The sequence below is a fragment of the Armigeres subalbatus genome, unplaced genomic scaffold (genome assembly GCF_024139115.2).
Source record: "Armigeres subalbatus isolate Guangzhou_Male unplaced genomic scaffold, GZ_Asu_2 Contig205, whole genome shotgun sequence".
NCBI classification, from domain to species: domain Eukaryota; kingdom Metazoa; phylum Arthropoda; class Insecta; order Diptera; family Culicidae; genus Armigeres; species Armigeres subalbatus.
This window is the reverse complement of record NW_026942891.1, coordinates 220,362-232,804: the sequence shown is the minus strand read 5'-3', so window position 1 is coordinate 232,804 and position 12,443 is coordinate 220,362. Positions and strand designations below refer to the sequence as shown.

The following is a 12,443-nucleotide window of genomic DNA, read 5'->3' as shown; positions in this document are numbered from 1 at the left end:
CTTAGTAGAATTTTATGTGGAATTGTTCATTGGCATGTTACCTTCATTTCCTGCAAATCTGGGCTCAATCGGGCTCTTCCATCCAATTTCCTGTAGGAAATAGTAACAGAGGTCTATTTTCCCATATATTTCGGCTGAAACCCCCATATTAAATTCATATCAATTGCGCCAGCTTATGCAATAACTGTTCAGGCTGAGATGTTCAGAGAATGATTTTCTTACCTTAAGGCAAAATCCTGAGGGGTGCCCCGTAGAATCCGACGACTTTTTTTTCTCCCCATACTAGGCTGGGCCAGTCTAATGGGAGCCCTAATGCTACGTTTTGACAGGACAAGTGAATTGAACAACTCAGTAGAATTCAATAGACTTGCCAAAAGTTGAACATGTTCAACTTCCTTTTCGTTCAAGTGAATTGAATTAAGATGTTTACACGTTCAGTTCGCGTTCGACTCTAGCGACTTGCTCAATTCATTTGCCTTGTAGTATCAGGCTGAATCCGAGACATGAGTAAAAATAAACGTAGCATCAGGCTCAATCGGAAACAGGAAAGCGGAGTACAAAAGTCAAGTACCTAGTGTTGTGTCTAGCTAAATTAGGTCATCGATATTTAAGAGTGTTTATTCGAAGAACGCACCCTCTGAGAAATCTGAGTCCGACAGGAGCTTGACGTCAAAGCCCCGATCAGTGAGATAGAGCCTGATCTGAGAGTGAGCAGAGCAAGAGGATCAGCCTTACATCTCGCGATTCTGCACCGTTTGCGTCGAGCCCGTCTGACTTCGAACATGCGAAATGGCTTTGACGTTTCAGCCTGATATGGGTCCGACGTCCTGCTATGGAACGTCAAGCCTCATCAAGCTCTTGATTTGGGGTCTTCTTCTTTTTGTTTTTGTATTTTTCTTTATTCTTTCTTGTTGTTTGGAATGAAAATGAAAGTTTTTTTAAATTTACTTAATTTTTTTATTTACTTTATTATTTTTTACTTACAAATTGAAAAGAAATAATGTTTTAAATAACAAGTTTCGCTTCGTTCGTTTGCGTTCCCGGTTTTGACGATCCATCGGTGCTCCTGCTGCTTCCGGAATATGGAAAGGAACGGGCTTCGGAAGAGCACTCCCGCGAACTTAAGATGCTTCTGCTAGTGTTTTTAGAAAGACGGAAGTATTGGCTATGGGAAGTTTGGATTCCCTTACTAAAGAAGGCAGATTCCTTGTGAAAGATTCCACAAGGAATTTTGATCCTAATTCGTTTTGGAGTTCCCGGACAACTGCTTCGGTCCATCGCAAATTCCTCCGGGAATTTTGAAGGGCAGCCCTCCGAGAGTTCTCATTGAAATTTCACTGGTAATTCCATCGTCATTTTTTTCTGATATTCTACGGGCATTCTTTGAAGAAAAGTTCCGGTAATTTCATAGGAAATTCCAAGGGAAATTCTACTTTAATCGGAAATATCTTCGAGAATACCTCCAAAAATCCTTCCAGGTATCCCTTCGGGATTTATTTTGAGCAATTTCCCGAGTATTCTTTGGGGAATTTCTTCGAGAATTCCTCTGGAAATACATCACATCTTAGAAAAAATGCTTCAGTAATTCCTTCGGGAATGCTTTAGAGAAATGCTGCGGTAAAACCTCCGAGAATGCTTTGAAGAAACCCGACGAACATTGTAGACGAGAAATGAGCCAGGAATTTTTTCAGGTTCCTCTGGGAGTTCCTCCGAGATTGTCTCCAGGACTTCCACCGAGAATTACTACGGGAATTGTTCAATGACTTCCTCCATGCATTCTTCAAGGAATTCTCTCGGGAAGTCCTCCGGATATTCATCTGAAAATTTCTCCAGAAATAAATTCGAGAATTTATCAAGGAATTTATCAAGAAATAAATTCGAGAATTTCTCCAGAAATTGTTCCGAGAATTCCTCCGGGAATCTCTCCTGGAATTCCTTCGCAAGTTCCTCTAGGAATTCCTCCAAGATTTCTTAGGGAGCTCCTCCAGGAATTCGTCTAGGTTTTCCTCTAAGAATTCCTCCGGATATTTTCTGGAAATCTATCTGAAAATTTATCTGAAAACTCCTTCGTGATTTTCAACAGGTTTTCTCCCGGAACTTGTTCATGAATTGCTTCTTGAATTCTTCCAGGAAATGTATCGGGAATATCTCTAGGAATTTTCTATGTGAATTCCAATGCGAATTCTTCCATGAATTTTTTTGGGAATTCCCAAGGGGATTCTTCCGAGTATTCTTCTGGTATTCCTCTGGGAACTCCTCCGAGAATTTATCTGTGAATTCCTTCGGGAATTCCTTCGAAATTTTCTCCAGGACTACCCCCGAAAATTTATCCTGGAATTCTTTAGGAATTTCTCTGAGAATTCCTCCGGGAGTACCTACGAATGTTTCTCTTGAAACTCCTCCAAGAATTTCTCCGAAAGTTTCGTCTTTGAAATCCTCCGGATATTCCTCCGAAAGTTTCTCTGGAAATTCCTCTGAAAGTTCATTTAGAAATTCCTCTGAGAATACTTCGGAGATTCCTTTGGGAATTCCTACGGGAATTCCTCTGAGAATTTCTCTATAGAGAGAACTCCTCTGATATGAATTCTTCCGGGAATTCCTCTGGGAATTCCTCTGCGAATTCCACCGGGAATTCCTACGGGAATTCCTCCGAGAATTCCTCTGGGAATTCCTCTGGGAATTCCTCCAGGAATTCCTCTGGGAATTCCTCCAGGAATTCCTCCGGGAATTCCTCTGGGAATACCTCCGGGAAAACCTCCGGGAATTCCTCTGGGATATTCCTCCGGATATTCCTCCGAAAGTTTCTCTGGAAATTCCTCTGAAAGTTCATTTAGAAATTCCTCTGAGAATACTTCGGAGATTCCTTTGGGAATTCCTACGGGAATTCCTCTGAGAATTTCTCTAGGAATTCCTTCAGTAATTTCCCTCCGGGAACTCCTCTGGGAATTCTTCCGGGAATTCCTCTGGGAATTCCTCTGGAAATTCCTCCGGAACTTCCTCCGGGAATTCCTCTGGGAATTCCTCTGGGAATTCCTCCGGGAATTCCTCTGGGAATACCTCCGGGAATTCCTCTGGGAATTCCTCTGGGAATTCCTCCGGGAATTCCTCCGGGAATTCCTCTGGGAATTCCCCCGGGAATTCCTCCGGGAATTCCTCCGGGAATTCCTCCGGGAATTCCTCCGGGAATTCCACTGGGAATTCCTCCGGGAATTCCACTGGGAATTCCTCCGGGAATTCCACTGGGAATTCCTCCGGGAATTCCACTGGGAATTCCTCCGGGAATTCCACTGGGAATTCCTCCGGGAATTCCACTGGGAATTACTCCGGGAATTCCACTGGGAATTCCTCCGGGAATTTCACTGGGAATTCCTCCGGGAATAACACTGGGAGTTCCTCCGGGAATAACACTGGGAATTCCTCCGGGAATAACACTGGGAATTCCTCCAAGAATTCCACTGGGAATTCCTCTGGGAATTCTTCTGGGAATTCCTCCGGGAATTCCTCTGGGAATTCCTCTGGGAATTCCTCCGGGAATTCCTCTGGAATTCCTCCGGAACTCCTCCTCCTCTAGGAACTCCTCCGGGAATTCCTCTGGGAATTCCTCCGAGAATTCCTCTGGGAATTCCTCCGGGAATTCCTCTGGGAATTTCTCCGGGAATTCCTCTGGGAATTCCTCCGGGAATTCCTCTGGGAATTCCTCCGGGAATTCCTCTGGGAATTCCTCCGGGAATTCCTCTGGGAATTCCTCCGGGAATTCCTCTGGGAATTCCTCCGGGAATTCCTCTGGGAATTCCTCCGGGAATTCCTCTGGGAATTCCTCCGGGAGTTCCTCTGGGAATTCCTCTGGGAATTCCTCTGGGAATTCCTCCAGGAATTCCTCTGGGAATTCCTCCGGGAACTCCTCTGGGAATTCCTCCGGGAAATCCTCCGGGAATTTCTCAGGGAATCCCTCTGGAAATTCCTCTGTGAATTCCTCTGGGAATTCCTCCGGGAATTCCTCTGGGAATTCCTCCGGGAAATCCTCTGGGAATTCCTCCGGGAATTCCTCTGGGAATTCCTCCGGGAATTCCTCTGGGAATTCCTCCGGGAATTCCTCCGGGAATTCCTCTGGGAATTCCTCCGGGAATTCCTCCGGGAATTCCTCTGGGAATTCCTCCTGGAATTCTTCTGGGAATTCCTCCGGGAATAACACTGGGAGTTCCCCCGGGAATAACACTGGGAATTCCTCCAAGAATTCCACTGGGAATTCCTCTGGGAATTCCTCCGGGAATTCCTCTGGGAATTCCTCTGGGAATTCCTCCGGGAATTCCTCTGGAATTCCTCCGGAACTCCTCCGGGAATTCCTCTGGGAATTCCTCTGGGATTTCCTCCAGGAATTCCTCTGGGAATACCTCCGGGAACTCCTCTGGGAATTCCTCCGGGAAATCCTCCGGGAATTTCTCAGGGAATCCCTCTGGAAATTCCTCTGTGAATTCCTCTGGGAATTCCTCCGGGAATTCCTCTGGGAATTCCTCCGGGAAATCCTCTGGGAATTCCTCCGGGGATTCCTCCGGGAATTCCTCTGGGAATTCCTCCGGGAATTCCTCTGGGAATTCCTCCGGGAATTCCTCTGGGAATTCCTCCGGGAATTCCTCCGGGAATTCCTCTGGGAATTCCTCCTGGAATTCTTCTGGGAATTCCTCCTGGAATTCTTCTGGGAATTCCTCCGGGAATAACACTGGGAGTTCCTCCGGGAATAACACTGGGAATTCCTCCGGGAATAACACTGGGAATTCCTCCAAGAATTCCACTGGGAATTCCTCTGGGAATTCTTCTGGGAATTCCTCCGGGAATTCCTCTGGGAATTCCTCTGGGAATTCCTCTGGAATTCCTCCGGAACTCCTCCTCCTCTAGGAACTCCTCCGGGAATTCCTCTGGGAATTCCTCTGGGAATTCCTCCAGGAATTCCTCTGGGAATACCTCCGGGAACTCCTCTGGGAATTCCTCCGGGAAATCCTCCGGGAATTTCTCAGGGAATCCCTCTGGAAATTCCTCTGTGAATTCCTCTGGGAATTCCTCCGGGGATTTCTCTGGGAATTCCTCCGGGGATTTCTCTGGGAATTCCTCCGGGGATTCCCTCTGGAAATTCCTCTGTGAATTCCTCTGGGAATTCCTCCGGGGATTTCTCTGGGAATTCCTCCGGGAATTCCAATGGGAATTCATCCGGAATTCCACTGGGAATTCCTCCGGGAATTCCTCTGGGAATTCCTCCGGGAATTCCTCTGGGAATTCCTCTAGGAACTCCTTAGGGAATTCCTCCGGGAATTCCTCTGGGAATACCTCCGGGAATTGCTCTGGGAATACCTCCGGGAATTCCTCTGGGAATACCTCCGGGAATTCCTCTAGGAACTCCTCCGGGAATTCCTCTGGGAATACCTCTGGGAATTCCTCCGGGAATTCCTCTGGGAATTCCTCCGGGAATTCCTCTGGGAATTCCTCCGGGAATTCCTCTGGGAATTACTCCGGGAATAACACTGGGAACTCCTCCGGGAATAACACTGGGAATTCCTCCGGGAATAACACTGGGAATTCCTCCAGGAATTCCACTGGGAATTCCTCTGGGAATTCTTCTGGGAATTCCTCCGGGAATTCCTCTGGGAATTCCTCCGAGAATTCCTCCGGGAATTCCTCTGGAATTCCTCCGGGAATTCCTCTTGAATTCCTCCGGATCTTCTCCGGAACTCCTCCTCCTCTAGGAACTCCTCCGGGAATTCCTCTGGGAATTCCACCGGGAATTCCTCTGGGAATTCCACCGGGAATTCCTCTGGGAATTCCACCGGGAATTCCTCTGGGAATTCCACCGGGAATTCCTCTGGGAATTCCAACGGGAATTCCTCCGGGAATTCCTCTGGGAATTCCTCCGGGAATTCCTCTGGGAATTCCTCCGGGAATTCCTCTGGGAATTCCTCCGAATTCCTCTGGGAATTCCTCCGAATTCCTCTGGGAATTCCTCCGAATTCCTCCGAATTCCTCCGGGAATTCCTCCGGGAATTCCTCCGAATTCCTCCTCCGAATTCCTCCGGGAATTCTCCCGGAATTCCTCCGGGAATTCTCCCGAAATTCCTCCGGGAATTCTCCCAGAATTCCTCCGGGAATTCTCCCGGAATTCCTCCGGGAATTCTCCCGCAATTCCTCCGGGAATTCTCCCGGAATTCCTCTGGGAATTCCTTCGGGAATTCCTCTGGGAATTCCTCTGGGAATTCCTTCGGGAATTCCTCTGGGAATTCCTTCGGGAATTCCTCTGGGAATTCCTTCGGGAATTCCTCTGGGAATTCCTTCGGGAATTCCTCTGGGAATTCCTTCGGGAATTCCTCTGGGAATTCCTTCGGGAATTCCTCTGGGAATTCCTTCGGGAATTCCTCTGGGAATTCCTTCGGGAATTCCTCTGGGAATTCCTTCGGGAATTCCTCTGGGAATTCCTTCGGGAATTCCTCTGGGAATTCCTCCGGGAATTCCTCTGGGAATTCCTCCGGGAATTCCTCTGGGAATTCCACCGGGAATTCCTCTGGGAATTCCACCGGGAATTCCTCTGGGAATTCCACCGGGAATTCCTCTGGGAATTCCTCCGGGGATTTCTCTGGGAATTCCTCCGGGGATTTCTCTGGGAATTCCTCCGGGAATTCCTCTGGGAATTCCTCCGGGAATTCCTCTGGGAATTCCTCCGGGAATTCCTCTGGGAATTCCTCCGGGAATTCCTCTGGGAATTCCTCCGGGAATTCCTCTGGGAATTCCTCCGGGAATTCCTCCGGGAATTCCTCTGGGAATTCCTCCGGGAATTCCTCTGGGAATTCCTCCGGGAATTCCTCTGGGAATTCCTCTGGGAATTCCTCTGGGAATTCCTCTGGGAATTCCTCTGGGAATTCCTCTGGGAATTCCTCTGGGAATTCCTCTGGGAATTCCTCTAGGAACTCCTCTAGGAACTCCTTAGGGAATTCCTCCGGGAATTTTTCTGGGAATACCTCCGGGAATTCCTCTAGGAACTCCTCCGGGAATTCCTCTGGGAATACCTCCTGGAATTCCTCCAGGAATTCCTCTGGGAATTCCTCCTGGAATTCCTCCGGGAATTCCTCTGAGAATTCCTTCGGGAATTCCTCTGGGAATTTCTCTAGGAATTCCTTCCGGAATTCATCTGGGAATTCCTCTGGGAGTACCCATAGGAATCCACGAAGGAATATTCAGAGGAATTCCCGGAAGAATTCTTTAGGGAATTCCCGGAGGAATTGAAGTAATTGATGGAGAAATTCCTAAAGGAATTTGCTGAAGAATTCTGGGATGAATTTCCAAGGAAATCCTGGAGGAAATCGTGGTGGAATTCCCAGAGAAATTCTCAGAAGAATACCAGAAGAATTTGCCAAAAAAATACCCGGAAGAACTTCCGGGGGAATCCCCAAAGAAATTCCTCATTGTTATCTTGGAGGGACTACCGTTGAAACTCCAGGAGAAATTTCCAGAGGAATACCCTGAAGAATTCCTGGAGGAATTCCCTGAGAAATCGTGGAGGAATTCCTGTGGGAGATTCCAGGAGTAATTTTAGGAAGAATTTCTGGAGGAATTCTTGGAATAATTTGTAGAGGAATTCCCAGATAAATACCTCGAGGAATTCCCGATAGAATTGCTAGAAAATTCTTGAAGGATTTGGAGGAATTTATGGGGAATTGCCGGGAAGTCCAGAAGAATATCTCGGAGGAATTCCCAGAGGAACACCTGGAAAAATTCATGGAGGATTTCCCGTAAGAATTACTGGAGAAATTCCTAGACGAATAAATGAAAGAATTCCCCGAAAAATTCCCGGGTGAAGTCCTGGAGTAATTCCCAGAGGAATAACCGGGTGAATTTATAAAGGAATTCTAGGAAGAAGACCTGGACAAAATTCAGAGGAATTCCAAGAAGACGTTTTCCAGGAATTCTCGGATTAATTTCTGATGGAATTCCTGAAAAACTCCTCAAGGAATTACCGGGGGAAGTCCTGGAGTAATTGCCGGAGTAATTTCCAGAGGAGTTCCAAGAGGAATTCACGGAGCCATTCTTAAGCTTTCGGAGTAATTTCCAGAGGAATTCACGGAGCTATTTTCAACGGAATATCTGGAGGAGTAGAATAGGAGAAGAATTCGTGGAAGAAATAATGAAGGAATTTAAAGAATTCTTCGAGAAATTCCCTGGGGATATCGTGGAGAAAATCTCGGAGGAACTTCCGGAGGAATTCCCAGAGGATAATTCCGGAAGAACTTCTGGAGTAATTCCCGGGGGAGGTCCTGGAGTAATGGCCGGAGTAATTTCCATTTGAATCGTCAGAGGAATCTCCGGAGGAGTTCTTAGAGGAGGTTTTCCCAGAGGACTTGTCGTAGGAATTATCAGAGGAATTGCCACACAAATTTTAGAAGGAATTCCTTGAAGAATTATCGTTGGATTTCCTGGATGAATTCTCGTTGGAACTCCCGGTTGAATATTCAGAGGAAGTCTCAGAGGAATCCTCCATGGAGAAATTCCCGGAGAAATTTTCAGAGGAATTCCTGAAGAAATTTCCAGAAGAATTCTGGGAGGAATTTTTGATGAATCGCCAAACGAATCCTCCGCGGTGGAATATTCAGAGGGATTCCTGGAAGAAATTGTCGGGTGAATTCCCGAAGCAAATATTGAAGGAATTACCATTCTACTTATCGGATGGAAAATTGTGCTACTTGGTTGGCGACGTCCATCCAACGGAATGATAAAATCTTTTATGAATAATTACTCAGGCAGTTGTGCCGTTTTCCGCACTAGCAAAAATTCTAACGCTTTAAACCGCAAATAGCTTATACGGCCTAAGCCTGAATAACTAAAATTAATTGAATTATGAGATAATTTGAGTTTCCTACGTCATTTGTCAGAACATGCATTGCGGAATGAATCATTTGTTTGATTCCATCACCTTTTGTCTTTCGATCCGATTTCTTACGTTAAACTCGTAAGAATCCGTTGATCGCAAAGAACCGAAAAACAAAGAACCGAACCGAAGTCCACGCATCTGGATAAGACTAAATACATAAGTCATAACCTGAAGTTCGATGGAATTCTACAAACTGCTCATGGTTTTGTACTTTCCATGTCCACTGTTTTCGTCTTGCTCCTCTTCAGATGCTTGTTTACCCACAGCCATATGATCGATATGCTCGTGGTTGAAAATGCTATCCAAAACCACGGAGATCTAGCTTATCAACGGGGCGGGTGGTTTCTCTCCTAACCCGAGTCAGCTTCGTCCTCATATTTAAATGGTGAAAGTGGATTTCCCGGTCGTGATCTGAACAGATTATTTCTCGAAAAATCATATCTGAAAATAGCATAAATTGACTTTCGATGAAATCTCGCTTAACTTTTCAAAAGGACCTAAGTAACATTTTTTTCATGAATTAATTTGAATAGCGCAATCAACAGAAATACATGAAAGCTTTTGATTGCAATACTCAAATTAATTCATGAAAAAAATGTTACTTAAGTCCTTTTGAAAAGTTAAGCGAGAAATGTTTATTTAAATGTAAATATGAAACCTACCAGCACACTGGAAACTGTCCGTTTCAAGTAAAAACTCTGAATGCCTCGCATACATCTCTCACTATGCAACTATTACTTCAAGTGCTTCAAGGGTCGATGACGCACGTCTCCTGGGCCGCATACAAGCTAATCCGAATATTATCCAGACTCTGTGATAAACTTGTTTGAATTTTTATCATTTCATGAAAAAAAAGTCTACTTACTCTGAGGAAGGTTTAGGCCAAGGTTAGCCGTGCTGGTAAGAACCACTTCTTGGAAAAACGCTCTGTTCCAAATAGGCCAACACACGCACTGGATCAGATCAGGCAGTCTTCAAGAAAACCAGAAAATCGTAAGAAATGTTGAACCGGATTCTCGTGCAACGAGAGCACATCAGCAAAGGCTTCGATCAGATTAGAGCGAGATGCAACATTTCGAAATCGTTCGTTTCGAAATTATGTTGTTTTGTTCCTTTTACTCCTACAGCGTAAAATAAACATCAAACTCATTTTCGATAAAAAAGAAGAAGTTGCATTTCGCCCGAGCTTGATCGATCGAGGGCGACGTTGAGAGGGCAACCCAGAACTGTCAATTAGAAGTCATTATAAAATAATCTGAAAAGAAGAAATTTTCGAGGTTGAATAAATGTGAGTCTCTTACCATTTTGGACTTCATCGAAGCAACTTGTGATTTTATTGTGTGCTATATCTCGATTCCGAATCTACCATTTCACATTGGACCCCGTGGCGACGAGGAAAAGGACTACGATACGGATACGTTTGGATTTGACTACAAGGATAAACGTCCATCATTAATTGTTTGGCGCCGGTGCCAGGTGATTCAATAGCAACATATTATATCAACCAGTGCGTGTGAAATCGATAAGGATCAGCTGGATTCCTGTTGGTCGCCAGTGGAAAACCGGACGGAACATATCGACCCCAGCGAGAGAACGCTTTTTGTGAACACGACCCGAAAATGTTAGTGCTTCGGCGTCTATTGGCTGTAATCATCAAGGAGTATTCTTGCACGATTTCCGTGGAAGGGCCATTTAAGGACAAAATCTAAAACATTTAAACCCGCAAACAATTAAATGAGCTTTGAAACATGCAATGTAACGATGTTACAGCGATTGAATGAGCCCAATAAATGCATAGTAAGTAAAACACGCTGAAATTTTGAATGGTTGTTACGTCAACTATGAGATCGTGGGCAGGCTGCTATCGGACCCGTATTGTATCCCTTCTGGGAACGGCAATTGAGTTGCAGTGTCAATTTGGACATTCGGGAAGGAAGTTTCATCTCTCGACGACGAGAGTTTCAAAATAGCCTAAATAAACCTCCTATATCGAATACAAAGCAGTACATCAAGGTATTAGAAAGTCTTGTAGGCGCACTAACTGGTCTGAAATCATTATTGGTAGTAGCAGGTGACTTCAATGCGTGAGCAGTGGACTGTGGAACCTTGGGCTTATTCTACGAGTCGAGTGACGTGAGGTGAGTTGAGTTTAGCAATTTTCACGTGAGGTGACAATGTTATTGTTATAATCCAATGTTATGCGCCAACCGGTCGGTCTCATCGAAGCACAGTACGAGGCCTTTTCGTGTAGAGTGCTGCACAAAGGGGTCCTGTCCGACCCTATCCGGGTCGTAGCTGGTGTGAGGCAAGGATGTATTCTATCACCGTTACTGTTCCTCATCGTAATCGATGAGATTCTGGTAGATGCGTAGATGGTAGATGGTAGATGCGCGCAACGGCGCTCTGATATGCAGAGTAAGCTCAACGACCTTGCCGAGCGCTCCTCTTCGGCAGGTTTAGTCATCAACGTCAACAAAACCAAATCGTTGGATGTAAACACGGTGACTCCTTCCAGTTTCACAGTAGCCGGGCAACCAGTGGAGAATGTTGAAAGCTTCCAATATCTTGGTAGCCAAATGGCGATAGACGGCGGTACCAAGATCGACATAGGCGCACGGATCAAGAAAGCAAGGGCTGCCTTTGCGAGTTTAAAAAATATCTGGAAAAACAGGCAGATAAGTGAACGCACCAAAATACGAATTTTCAACTCTAACGTGAAATCTGTGCTGTTATACGCTAGCGAAACATGGTGTGTATCAGTGGAGAACACTCAACGGCTGCAGGTGTTCATTAACAGATGCCTGCAGTATATAATTCGAGCCTGGTGGCCTCACAACTGGATCTCAAACAACGAGCTCCATCGTCGTTGTCACCAGGGGCCGATAGCAACAGAAATTCGGGATCGGAAGTGGGGCTGGGTCGGCCACACTCTACGTAGGGGCGGAAACGAAATCTGTAAACAAGCATTAGACTGGAACCCAGCGGGACATCACAGCAGAGGCTCATGGCGGCGAAGCCTCAATAAAGAAATAAAAGAAGTCGACCGAAATCTAACCTGGCAACAGGTTAAAGCGATAGCCGGGCATCGCTCAGGATGGAGATCTTTCAAGTCGGCCCTTTGCACCTCTGGAGGTGTACAGGATCCATAAGTAAGTGAAAAATGTGACCATGTTATTCAAATGGGGCTATACGACTCTTCTCACGTCATTCGAGCAATCTCACGTCACTCCACTCGTAGAATAGGCCCAGAACCTGGCTCACTAACGCCAGAGGTAACCCAAGCAACCAGAAGTTCGGATAAGAAGGGCTATTTTGGCTTAATCAGCTCTCATTTTAAGTAATTTTTCGTATGGTGGGAGCGTAAAAGTAAACTTTAAAGTTCCGTTAAGGATGCTTGGAACTTGATGTGAATCATAGTGAACCAATTAGTTCGGTTAAGAGTAAATTTAAGTAAAATCTGAACTTCTGGTTGCTTGGGAATATTCTGTCGCTAGCGAGACTGAACGTGGCCCTGTTGAACGAGGGACAGGTATTCACG

At 45.7% G+C, this 12,443-nt stretch overlaps 1 long non-coding RNA gene across 1 annotated transcript; it reads right to left on the bottom strand.

The window, feature by feature from the left end:
• Window positions 1-7,319: 7,319 nt before the first annotated feature.
• LOC134203655 (uncharacterized) lies at window positions 7,320-9,948 on the bottom strand. Its single transcript, XR_009977657.1, has 3 exons — window positions 9,771-9,948; window positions 9,568-9,716; window positions 7,320-9,346 (listed from the first exon to the last, which is right to left on the bottom strand). It is a non-coding gene; the product is annotated as an uncharacterized LOC134203655 (long non-coding RNA).
• Window positions 9,949-12,443: the final 2,495 nt, after the last annotated feature.